The sequence below is a fragment of the Pogona vitticeps genome, chromosome 3, assembly GCF_051106095.1.
Source record: "Pogona vitticeps strain Pit_001003342236 chromosome 3, PviZW2.1, whole genome shotgun sequence".
Classification (NCBI taxonomy): domain Eukaryota; kingdom Metazoa; phylum Chordata; class Lepidosauria; order Squamata; family Agamidae; genus Pogona; species Pogona vitticeps.
This window is the reverse complement of record NC_135785.1, coordinates 192,337,728-192,351,354: the sequence shown is the minus strand read 5'-3', so window position 1 is coordinate 192,351,354 and position 13,627 is coordinate 192,337,728. Positions and strand designations below refer to the sequence as shown.

At 36.3% G+C, this 13,627-nt stretch overlaps 1 protein-coding gene across 18 annotated transcripts in view; it reads left to right on the top strand.

The window, feature by feature from the left end:
- Positions 1 to 13,627, top strand: part of DMD (dystrophin) — a 1,295,019-nt gene that overhangs the window by 1,019,283 nt on the left and 262,109 nt on the right. The gene's annotated exons all lie outside the window — the stretch shown is intronic.

Genomic DNA, 13,627 nt, shown 5'->3' with positions numbered 1-13,627 from the left:
TAATTATTGATAATTAGGAGATATATAATAAGTCAATTTCTTTCCAAATTGATTTCTGCAACTAATACACTTACCTGATTGTTAGGTTTGTTACAGTATTGATTAACATGGGACTTAACAAGGAATTTGCTTCTATGCCTACTATACATACAGTGAACTGTAAAATATGAAAATTTATCTCATTTCTAACATTACTAGCAAAATTGTATTTTAATTATTTTATCTTTTGCTGTATTGAATTTTAATTATTGTAAGCCGCCCAGAGACCTCTGGGTAGTTTGGGCGGCATATAAATTGAATAAATAAATAAATAAATAAATAAATAAGACAGATGTACTGTTTTCAGGATTATAGAACCATAGTGATATCTGAATGAAACATGTTTATTTCTGAGCAACGAAATAAGCTTGTAATGCATTAATGAATAATTGAAGAGGTATTCTCTAGCATATTGAACTTGCATGCTACTGAAAGCAAATCTCTCAGAAACAGATACCTACCATAAAAAGTGTGTTTTGATTTCATTATTCAGAAACTCAAGCAATCATTTTAGGATAGAAGTGTATAGGGCTTTTGCTTTTACAGTAGTGCCTCACTTAACGATTACCTCATTAAACGCCGAATCCGCTTTATGATGTTTTTTTGCGATTGCTGTTGCAATCGCAAAATGATGTTCCTATGGGGAAAATTTGATCCACGACGATCGATTCCCTGCTTCAGGAACCGATTCTTCACATTACGATGATTTCCAAACAGCTGATTGGCGGGTCGCAAAATGGCCGCCCGCTGTGCAAAATGGCTCCCCTCTGTTTTTAGGACGGATTCCTCGCTTAACAGGCACAGGAAAATGGCCCCCCTATGGAGGATCTTCGCTGCACAATGAGGTATTTCACCACTGCAACGCATTGAACGGTTTTCAATGTGTTTCAATGGGTTTTTTAAATTTTCTCTTTATGACAATTTCATTTAACAGTGATTTGAACGGAACGGATTATCGTCGTCAAGCGAGGCACCACTGTATTTTGACAAAGCTTAAAAAATTAGCAAGACAATAACCAAAACCTTATTGGCATAAATTTACGCTGGCAAAAGGTGATCATGTCATCATCTGGAACTGGTCAAATTTAATTTAAATTAATTGAAAATTGCCATCCCCTCCTTCAGGTTTTGAGACTCCTTAGGGTTCCTTTTTGCTCTGGGCAAGCCTTTGAGAGCCTTAGAATAGAGGGGCTTTAACAGCAAAAGGTTGCAGCTGTATTGCTCTCGGTGGTCCCAATACTGGAAGCAGTGATCTGGTGGTGATATTTTCTATTAAAGCCCCCCTCCTGCTCATGTTCCAGAGTTCCTAAAGGCTTCCTTAGGGCCAAAGAGGACCCTAGGGTGCCTTGGAACCTGAAATGATGGGTTCGGATGATTGGCTTCCACAGTGTTAATTGATGTGATAGGATTTTGCCTACTCTGTTTTACTGCACTACAGAGATTATTATATTAAATTGAAGTTGTTGGTTTTTTCCTGGACCAATGCAGGAAAGAAACTCCAAAAATATAACATTTAAAATTAAAAGTTTGTTTTAAAAGTGATTAGACATTTTATCTGCAGAGGATACATGTCACTTCACACTCTCCCCTTCCTGAAAAGGGAAATGGGTCTATACCTCCATTTCAAAACTAAATTAATAGAAGATAATTCAGGCATGGCTCTATAAAGGCATTTGAACAAGAACACCCATAAAAGTTAATTACAACTGTGAAGTTTTCTAAGTGGTAGTTTGTGCAAATATATCAGACAAGAAACCAGGGATGGGGACTTAAGTTACGGGACTCGCTGTCAAGTCGTACTTAAGTCTCACTGGTGACTTCACTCTGACTCAGTTCAGAGTTTTTTTCAATGACTTGGACTTGACTTGTAACTCATAACCCACCCAGTCCTACTCTTTTTCCAGGGGAAAAACTTGTTTTTGATAGAGACTCAAACTTGGGGGTTGGGGTGCAGGACTTGGCCTTCCAAAGACTTGTCAACATCCCTGTAAGAAACCAAACAAAAGTAAAACAAACAAAAATAAAGAATACAAAAACATGTTGGTACTTTACAGACTAATGGCTATATTTTAAGGAGCTTTCATTAATCACTTCCACTTCCTCGGACGTAAGATTGGTTATCACATAGCTCATGTTAAAATATAGCAGTTACTCTTTGAAGTGCCAAAACGTTTTTGTCTTCTTTATTTTCTATAGGTATTGTTTTATGTTTTTTTGTCTGAAATTACAGCTGTCAAGAACCTATGGCATTTCAGGTGTAGGCGTTACGATTCAAGATGTTACCAAGGGATCCCAATGTTGGGAACCACTGCTTTATGAAGGGCCAATTGACTACTTTCAGCTACAATCTTTTCGCATAACACTACTTGAAGTTTTGACTGAAAATGTAAATCTGATTGGAAGCTGGTTCAGAGCCTTGCTGTGCCATCACAGGTAGCTACTGAGATAATAGCAGCAATTCTGTTGGACCTAAACCTGCCCAACAGGATTGTCCAACAAGCAGGGGAAAACATACTACAGTACCTTTAGTCTCTCATAGTATCTCATTGACAATATTGAAAAGAATACGGTGATTTTAAGTGAAAAACCCGAACTAGCATAGTAACTCCTCTAAAGGTTTATGTAGCTCGTAAAAAGGTCCAAGATACTGCTGAAGCCATGCAGGCATTGTTGAAATGGCTATCTTGTGGGTGGCTGAAAAATTTTGCCTGTTTGGAAAAAAAATATAAAATACAATGATTAATGAACACGAAAAAGCAAAAACAAAAACAAAAAAAGCAAAGCCTCTAGCGGTGCAAGGAGAGGCTTGTGCAGAGGCTACACAGGCCCACAAGTGAGCTGGCAAACATAGGCAGCTAAGCTGCTACATACATTTCAGTTATTGTTGGCCCTCTCAGATGCAACAAGAAATGAAATGAATGAAACAAGAAATGAAATCAGCATAATGATGAAATGGCTGTATGGAACTATTCCTTTCTGATGGAGAGAGGTAAGCAGCAATTAGGCATGTGGGACCCTAATCCAAATTAATACTTTTGTAGGTACAAAAGGAGAACCATATTCATAATGTCATTAACATTCACTTAATAAGTTTAATAATTTCAATTTTAAACATTAACATATCAGCAATATGTATTCCAATTTCTAATATTTCACTTTAATTAAATTAAAAGACCTAACATTCTAAGTTCCTGTGTAGTCTATATGGAAGAAAGTGGTATCACAGATGAACTGGTCCTGAACTGATTAAGGTCTTGTCAGCCAAGAGTAACCCGTGGAACATGGCTCAGTAGCCAGTGCAGACATTTCAGCACAGAAGTTATATATGTCATGATAGGAGTTCTACTAATCAGCATAGTTGCCATAATTTACCTTAGCTGCAGCCTCCAAACCAAAGCCCCAGGCCTTCCCAGCTCCAATAAGCTCATGACAGTAGTTTAATCTTGAGCTTACCAATTTATAGATAACTCTAGTCCGGCTGTACTGGAAAAGTCTTAGCTGCATATCATCCAAAACTATTTGCTATTGAGCCTGTGTGGGGCTCTAGTAACTGAGGTTAATCCAAGAATATGCACAGGCAATACAGTACACTTGTCCCTGTAGCAGGAGTTCAGTGTCTCAGAATAGCTAGTAAAGTAACAAGTATTGGCTGAAATCCTGTTCCTTAGTGTATTTTGTCACACCCATATTAGGCCTATTCGAATCAGTGGAATTTAAGGAGGAATTGGCTCATCAAATCCACACTGATTATTTGGGCTTACTCTAGTGTGATTTACTGTGCCAAACAACTAATGTTAAAGCATTATTTTGTCAAAATAACATTCCAAACTCTGGTATATCCTTAGCATTTCAAATATTAATTTATTTCAGACATGGGAGAGACAGAAGGGAGAATATAATACATTTATAGATTTTGTTTGACTGCTGATGTGATTATATTGTCTTTGCATTATAAATGCAATGTTTATGAGCATGTCTATGGATGAATTATTTGTCTGAGTTGACAGTAGCATAAAACTTTGAAGTGATTCCCATCTTTACAATGCTTTCTGGAGTGTTTTGCCCCACAAAATATCTAATAGTTACTCAAAGGAGTTGTGTAATTATGTGCTACATTTTATTGTCTAATTTGAATACATCATGGGTCCCCATGGGGCCAGAATAGATATATGCCCATATTAAGGGAATGAAAGTAATGAACTTTACTTTTAGCTTTAATACTTCTGGTGATGTGAAATCTCAGCTGTGTTAATTACCCTTGTGGGCTTGTCTCTATAATTACATGTGACATTGCCATCTAGGTTTGTAGTATTAGATGTAATTTTGAAATTGGCATAGATTTATCCTGTTATTTTAGCAATGTAATCATTATACATTAAACCCATAGATCAGTTTAGTTATCTGTTGATCTCTTTCAAAAACTTGCAATGCAAGTGTGCACTTGGTAATTATAATTATTTGAGATGGTAACCTAAAAGTATATCAGGTTCTCAAGTAACAGCTTCCATCCTGAGTGAAAACTTCTGGGTTATATTAAAAAACAAAACAAACAAACAAACAAACAAAAACCAAAGGGGATAGACAATTTTCACAGAACATATTTATTTTGTCATGAAACATCATAAGGTTAATAGGTGGCAATATTTATTTAACCCATCTGTTAATGGTTTCTCCCTGTTCTGTTTGTGGACCGTCTGTTTTAGAATGTTGCATGAAAGTTAGTATACAGGTTGGTGACTTGTGTGTCAAGGACATTTAAATTAAAATAACTTGTTACACCCGTCTTTCTATCACTGTCATAGTGGAAAACAATTTAAAACCACCTTCTATTGCCAATATCATCTGAAAGGCAAATATTTGTTCTTATAAGAGTTTAGTCTTAAGCTATATTGGTTTCTTGAATTCTAGTGGTGCTATAATAATCTGTTGCTGAAGTGAACAAAACTGGGAAGTGCAGACACATTTAAAAAGTCTTTTTTCTGTTATAACAGCTTGAGATAAGTGATTTGGAGTGACAATGAGGTAGAGATGCTTACCCATTCCCTTCCCCTTGTTGGTGTTTCTGTCTGCAACTTCTCTCCTCTTTTTTTTTTCCTTCCCAAAGGATTATATTGAGAGAGTCATACACAAAGGTTAACTACGTAGCAGCTGAATAGGAGATGTAGGAGTAGAGTGCCCAGTTGTATGTTGCTCCCAAACATGAGAAAAAGATACCATTTCCCCAAAAATAAGACCTAACCTGAAAATAAGCCCTACTATGATTTTTTCAGGATGCTCATAATAATCCTCACCCCAAAAATAATCCCCAGTTAAGTGAAACCCCAACCTCCACCATTGTGCAGCAACCAAAAGAAGATGATATGACTGTATTTGAATAAATGTAGATTGTTGTACATGAAAAAATCCCCTGAAAATAAGCCCTAATGCACTTTTCGGAGCAAAAATTAATATAAGTCCCTGTCTTATTTTCGGGAAAACACAGTAGCAGAAATTTGCATACAATTTACTTGGAATTCACATGTGTTATTTCTATGACTACGTTCTAATTTGGAAGTTAATATCATTTGCATTTATTATTTATAGTGGTTTTATATCCGAGTACTCGAAAGAGTTTACGACACTTATAAAATATGACAGGTGAAGCAGAAATCACATATTCAAAAAACTGGAAATTAAGTGAGACCGTTGGTGTCACTTGGTCATGTGGAGGAGAAGCATCAATCCATCTGGAACAGACCATGATGTTGTCTTTGCCTGTGTGTGTCATCCTACTGTTCGTCCAATAGAAATGCAAGATTGTGAGTGAGACTAGGAAGCATGGAACAGCTTGGACTGATTCTGGTGTTCAAATAGTGGGCCTGGATGGTGACCTCTGAGGTCTGTTTTCTTTTGCTTTACCTTTAAGCTGGACATGTATTGAGGACAGATTCAATTATAAATCTGTCTTTTCACAACCCTACAAACTGGGGACTGTGTATTATTTATTTATTTAATATATTTTCACCCCATGTTTCTCCTTAAAAAGGACAAAAGGCTGACATCATTAGAATATAATATTTAGAGCTAAAAAATAAGTATGAAAAGATGACATATCATTAGAAGACAATTTTTAATGCCAAAAATAATAAGTATGCAAATATTAGAGAGGAACAAATAAATAACACTCTTAAGAAATGGTAAATAAAAGCAATACTAAAAACACAGAGATATACAGCTGTCCAAGAGAAAAGTGACTGGTGTGTATTGGGGGGGGAGGGATTAAGAGCCTTGTCATCTTTCTTCTCCCCCCCCCCAATTTTTTATCAACTCCATCTAAAATTGGAAGAAGAGTTAGAAGGGTTTAGTTATTGTGGTTTTGCCATCTTGACATTGATATTTAGTTAATGTGGTTTTTGCTGTCTTGACATTGTGCAGTTTTCACTCCAGTCTTTCCCTTTATTTAAGAGGCTGAGCAGGCTTCTGTAACAATTCCTTAAACACAATAATACAAAAGAACTGCACATCCATATGTAATGCCAGCAATGCAGAATATCTTAGAAACAATCTTTGATTTTATGCCTCCTATCCTTCACCCACGTTTTCCTCACAATTTTGTGAAAGTGGGGGGGGGGAGGAGAAAGTGATAGCCATTAGGACAGAGTATTGACACTTCAAAAATCTTTCTTCTAAATAGAAATCTAGTTTGAACTTTTTGTCTACATCTGTAGGATTCTTCCAACCATTACCTTTTGCCCCCATTGTATTGTTTTCAGACCAAAGCTTTTTGCAGTTCTCTCACAGTGTTAGAGGTTAGCTGAATATCTGCCTCATCCTGACAGAAGAAAATATGTAGTAGGGATCTTTTTTTAAAGGTTTTCTCATTTCCTGAACCAGTGGATTACCTTACGTTTCTACCTAAAATTCTAAGGAACTATTTAAAAGAGAGAGAGAGAGAGAGAGAGAGAGAGAGAATACAGCCTTGTACCTTCACTTATACGTATTAATAGAATCAGTTCTTCTGGGTGAATTTAGGTCAAAAGATACACATTTTATGAAAGGTTTTATAAATGTCCCCGTGCTTCATGCACTCCCAGGAGTGCTAAGTAGTCATTATAGTTCCAGAAATTGTTGCCTTGCTTTGCGACTATTGTACTGCTGAAGGGGTTTTCTTATGTTAAGGAAAGGTTTATTCCCAGAATAGCATCTTCATGCATAAAACAGGAGCCCATTTATATCCAGAATTTGTCTGGCTGCAGCCTTGAAATTAGAGCAGCCCTTCACCTGATATAATGAGGCTCTTGTAGAGGTTGTTTTCATGCAGTTCAGTTTTGAAGCTTTTTATGGATTCTGATTAAGAAAATTGTCTTCTTCCAAATGAAATATCCATGTTTCCCTGTATATTAGCTACCTTGAGCTTTGATATAGAAAAACTGGTTAGATTTGGAAATTATGGTGGTTAGATCATATGTTGTATTTCGCCACTGTTTAAAGCTATTTTCTTAAAGGTAAACAGAGAAATTATATGGTGTTGCTCTTAATAGAAGGAAAGACGTCACCTGAATCCTATGCATAATTTAGCTGAAAGGGTCTGCTAAATGCAACAAAGTGCACTCCCAAGAAAATATGGACAAAATTGTAGTGTCTGAGTCTTATTTGTGGTCAATGAAGTTATTATTAGTTAACACTGCCACATCAAGAATTGCCACAAATAGTTGCCATATTTCCAAGCCAATCTAATGTATTGTAAGCTACAGTTAGAGGCATGCGTTAAAGTATTTAAAACCCAATTAAAAACATGGCTGTTTATTCAGGCCTTCCCTCCAGCCAACTCTTGATTTTTTTTCTTACTTTTCCTTTTTATCTTTACTGCTGTTCTTGTTTGATTATTATGTATTTGTCTATGTTTTATTATTTGATTTTATATTTGGAAGCCGCCTAGAGTGGTCTGGTGGGCCAGATAGGCGGGGTATAAATTAAATAAATAAATAAATAAATAAATAAATAAATAAATAAATAAATATTTGGTAGTTTAAATCAATCTATAAAATGTGGTCTTCTCACTCTCTTTCTTCCCTTTTATCATCATCTTGTTTTCTCAAAACTTTCTCTATTGCTTGTCCTGCACATAGTTCTCCTTCTGTTTGTGTCATGTCTTTCTTCAGACCTCCTTAGTCTCTCCTTCCTTTTTCCTTCTTCTGCCCAGCCCTTCTTCTTTGAAAACGCCAGCTCTTTAAATATTCTCACTAAAGTTATTGTGCTTTTTGGTTTTTGGTTTTGCTCCTACTTCCAAAATCTTGTTGCATACTCTCATTTAGCTGCCAGGTTTCCTTCCTGCCCAGCATCCCTGACTCATCCCAATAGAAAAGTCCACCTCACTTCACTGAGTATTCTTTGACAATCCACCATTCTTTGAGCTCGACTATGTGCACCACCCACCCCATCTGCAATATGAAGATAATAATACAGACCTAGCTAGATATGTTGCATTGATTTAAAACAAGAAAATGCACATGAATGTACGTGCCCAATAGTACAGATCTACAAAAAGCACCCAAAAGTCCCAAAGAGTTCCTATATTGTCTGGTAAATGGGCATAGAACCATATTGTCCATTGTACAAAATTAACTTCCTTGATATGACAATAATGAGATTGGATCTTTCCCTTCCTTTCCAATAAGAAACATCTTAATCTCATTTTAGTTATTTCTGCTAGGGCCAAGAAGTTTTTTCTTGTTGCAGAGGAAGGAAACAAGATGGAAAGAAAGTCTCAGTTCTGCTGGCACTGAGCAATGAAATAGTCCACTGGATCTTGGCCCGAGCTTACAGTCCTAACTATAATTGACAATGAATATTTACAGATATAATCCTAAAGAATATTAGCCAGAGGCATGATGAAGAGGGCTGCAGTCCTTTGACTCAACAATCTAATAAATCACTCAGCTGGAATCCTAAATTTAATTGTTTAAGCATCAGTCCCTTTGACCTGATTTATTTCTGAATTATAATGTTTTACAACCAGTGTGTTAATTTTCTTGTTATTTTGTCAGTTTTAGTTTCACCATCTTTTAAGGCAGCATTCTGAATGCCAGAGGTATAGATAATAAAACTAATAATATCAACCAGTTTCTCATTTGAGAAACTTCTACAGTTTCTTTCATTGGTTTCACAATGACTGCCCACCCCCACCTTGTCATTGTTATGTCACTCAAGACAATATAAAATTATGTAAAACAATTTTTAAAAGTTAAACTTGCTGAAAAGAAAACATATGTTTATACTTGGATTTTGTTCAGTATATGAAACTTTGAGGAAATGGTTCTGCATTAAGTCTTGTTTCTTTTTGACGATTTCCTATATTTTCATTGCACAGTATAACACTGCAAATTAATTTCACATGAAAGGATAAAAATGTTGCTTTTGAAATATTTCTCATTAAATTATAGATATTTTTCAATAAATAATAGAAAGAATGCCTCTGGTAGCAGCTTGTGTTTGCTCAATTACTGCTGTTTCCAGAATGAATAATTGCACCTAACTTGAAGGCAATATTATTGCAGTTATATTATAGAAAACAGATGAGATACAAACTTCAAAATATAGCAAGAAATGAAAGTGGAAGTTACATCCTTTGAAAGTGGAATCTCAATTTGTGCTATGGGGGAATACATCTGAAAAGTAGTTTGTAAGAAGTAAAGCAACTCACATGTCAGGCTCTATGTTAATTAAGTGGAAAGCAGCTAATTAGTTTATACAGAGCAGACAACAGATAGTGGTACCTGTGAAGTGTAATTTAGAGAGACATGCACTGCCAATTTAACTTGATGATACTATCTACTACTGATATTAGACTGGGTGATTATAATCTCACTGATGTGTTTTTAATTGAAGATGTAGTTTGTGATGGAAAAGTGAGAAATCATTTTGCAAGTTACCATAGAGATGTCAGGAGCATTCCCAGGGCCTTGGTTCACTTAAAATACCTCCCTGTGCAAGGTATCTTGATGAAGATGTTTTGTTTTAATTTTTTTTAACTCTCTCTTTAACATACTGTTGAACTGGAAAATACAAAGACTGCAGTCATCTAACCAGGCACATGCACATATACTATATTGAAATCAATGGGGGTGCTATGATCTATTTGCAATTTTACTTAGAATATTGAGTCTTAAATCCCATTAAGCCTCAGATTTGTTTGTTTTTATTTATTTATAGGCCATCTTTCTCCCAATAAGATTGCATTTTATCAACCCAGAGACTCAAACAGTTTCTGTATGTCAGGAGTTCCAAGATGGCTTATGATTTTTACTCAAGTCTGGGGGACTCCAGTGGCAAATATGAAAATAAAATATCTTTGTCAACATTACCATCAGAAATAGATAATAAGAGCACAATAGGCCAGACCTGGCAAACTAGACACATGGCAGCTAAATAGATTATAATATGAACTGGATGTGCAATTTCTCTTTCTCATTAATTTCCGCGATGAATCATTTTCCTTCCAATTTATGTGAAATTAAAGAAAGGGAAGTAGTCTGTGCTCCTGTGTCTGTGTGTAAACAATTCTTTCTGACTCTCCTTGGGCACACATTCATGCTTACACAATTTCTGTAATCGCATTGGTAATTGCCAGAGCTGCGACAATGATGGAAATTTTATCAGTAGCGTACTGGTGAAATGATGATTCATATAACACACTTTGATGCAAGCCCTGTAAGCTGTCTTTGGAAAGGGTTGTGTTGAAGCCTTTTGCTGTGTGGAACTGCCTTTTGATCTGAAAAAAAAAAAGACCTACTTCACTAATGATTCTGAAAATAAACAAAACCTGGCAGGAAGTGTTGAATAATTGATTCCCATGAGAATTGATGGCAGATAACATCTCTTCCTACTTTCAGTGTTAGAGACAGCTGTTGAAATCCTTGCTCAAAACTGATTTATAGCTCTAGAAATCAATTTAATGGTACCCAAATAGAGGAATTTTTATTTTTATTTTTACTTCTAACCTTAACCACGTTTGGTTTTATCATAGAGATACCATGTATTTGGACTATAAATGCCCACATAAATAAATGCAGTTCCATTATGTCATGTTGTTGCTGCATTAACCAGTGTCCCCATAGTCAATGAATCAGCTATAGAGAAGGATCGTATGATTAAGTGAATCTTACTTGCATTTTATATGCAGAAATTTCCAGGTGGAATATGTGTTGCCGCAAAATCATTCAATGTGAAGAAATTTGCTAATATCTAGGAAAAGATTATGGCAAATATAACTTACGTCTTCAAGTTGCCACATGACTTATTGTTGGTTTTGTATTAATTATTAATTTTTTATCTAATTTCTCTCAGCAGAAAGATTCAGGAGACTTGTTGACTCACTATGTGGGGCTAACTTGATGTTACACCTCTGGTAGCTACTATCACAATAGGGTAGAAGTGTTCTTTATGAAGCAGTGCATTGTGCACTTGGTCAAACAGGAAACATATAACTGATTGTGCAATTGAGTTGTGTAGTAGTCGTTGAAGTTGAAACCTTGACACATTTATGCAAGTGTAATGTTATACTGCACCCCAAAGAACATGATTATGGCTATTAATTATTAAAAGGTGCTAAATAAATTCCTTTAAAAAGAATTTTTAAAACATTTTAAAAATATAAAGGTAAGGTGTCCCTTAAAATCTCTTCCTCAACAATAACTTACAGATTAAAAGCCTGCCTATTTCTCAACAATATTTTACAAGTTAAGAGATTTTAAAACCCAGGTAGGCAGATACGGAGAAATATTCTCTCTCAAAAAGCCTGTGCTCAAGTCATTCAGGACCTTGAGGTTAAAACCAGCACTTTTATTCATAGAAACATATGACTGATTGTGCAGGCCTTATAAGTTTCACTGTGTGCCAGTCACTGGGAATGCACTGGTAGCTGGTGGCACACTAGTTTTAACTGTGCACAAGAGATGAGCATGAACCTTGGTTTGGGGTTCGTGCCAGTTCATCAGCACGGCACCACAGGTGCCGTAGGTTCCCTTCCCCTACCCCCAGCTTGCTTTTCCACTCACTTGCTAGTGCACACTGCTCTTCCCCTACTCTTTGGCCATTTGTCCAGTCTGGCCAGGAACATCTTCCTTCTTCCACCTCCTTCAGCAGCTGCCCCTTTGAATAGTGTGTGGCAACTGAGGAGTGGAGAAGCAAGCCAGTGGATGGAGGAAGGGAACATGCAGCATATGTGGTGCCGCACCTACAAAGTGGCATGAACCTTCAAACCAAGGTTTGTGCTCATCTCTACTGTGCACCCCTGGCCATTGCACCCTTGCCAGGCTCGGTGATGAACCATAGAGCATATCCAACCTGCGAACATGAGTTTCTAGAAGGAATGTAACCCTATCTAGCATAGATTGAATTCCCCTTCCCTGATCTGTTTTTTTCAACTGACCAGAAGCACCTCTGTCTTCTCTAGGTTAAGGTTTAATTGTTAGCCCACAACCAGTCCTTACTGAGCCCAGACACTCATTTAGGTCTGAAACCATTTTCCGGGAATTACAGTAGATGAAAAGGAGAAACAGACTTGAATGTCAAACTGGCATTGAATGCCAAAACTATTTTTTCATCTTTTTTGGGCTTTGACATTCCTATTATTGTATGAATTAGAAATTCTTGTTGTTGGCAACCTAATTACATTATGTCCAAAAAGTTGGGCAAATTCTGTTCTCTGAACCTGTAGCTTTCTTGCATGTTCCAGACTAATATAAAAACATCCAGTTATTTGCCCTTTGACTTGTTAACAGAGTTTTAATAGTGTTGCAAAAATTTACTGGCCTAAATTTTCCTCAGATATTTAACTTTGTTCTTGTTACCAGAAAGGTACAGATCATTCACCTGATAACAGTGTGAAGGTTTCACCCAGCTGTATCATTGCAAATCTAAATTAATTTGCCTCATAGAAATCCAATGATATATAAGTATACTTTACAAAATAATATATGCAGGACTGCTATCTGAAGATGCATCTTAGTTTATACTGTATATGTAATCCAAAATTAACATAACTTTGAGGAACAACCTTCTACAACTATCAAATAAGGTTTGAGGGTGCGATTTTTTAAAAATAATGTTTTCCCTCCTCTCTACTCTTCTGGCAGGAAAAAAAAACACCAGGGAATATTTATCATGAAACAGTGTGTTCTCTTGCTACTCAGATACTAATCAGCACTGGATTATAATGGGATTGCATATTACAAGCATATTAATGATGAATGCATTCTTCCTGTACAATGAATACCAAATAAATTAATCATGATATGGCAATCAAAAATTAATTAATTCACAATAAAACATGATGCTCTTCACACTGAAACACTTACTAATCCTTTCTGATATGGATACTATCTAATACAGTATTGATGCTAGGGATATGCGGCAGCCCCCTGGCCGAGGACCTACCCAAATGAGAATGTACTAGAATTCAGTGGTTCTTAACCTTTGTTACTCAGGTGTTTTTGAACTGCAACTCCCAGAAACCTCAGCCAGCAGAGCTGATGGTGAAGGCTTCTGGGAGTTGCAGTCCAAAAACATCTGAGTAACAAAGGTTAAGAACCAGTGTACTAGATGACCA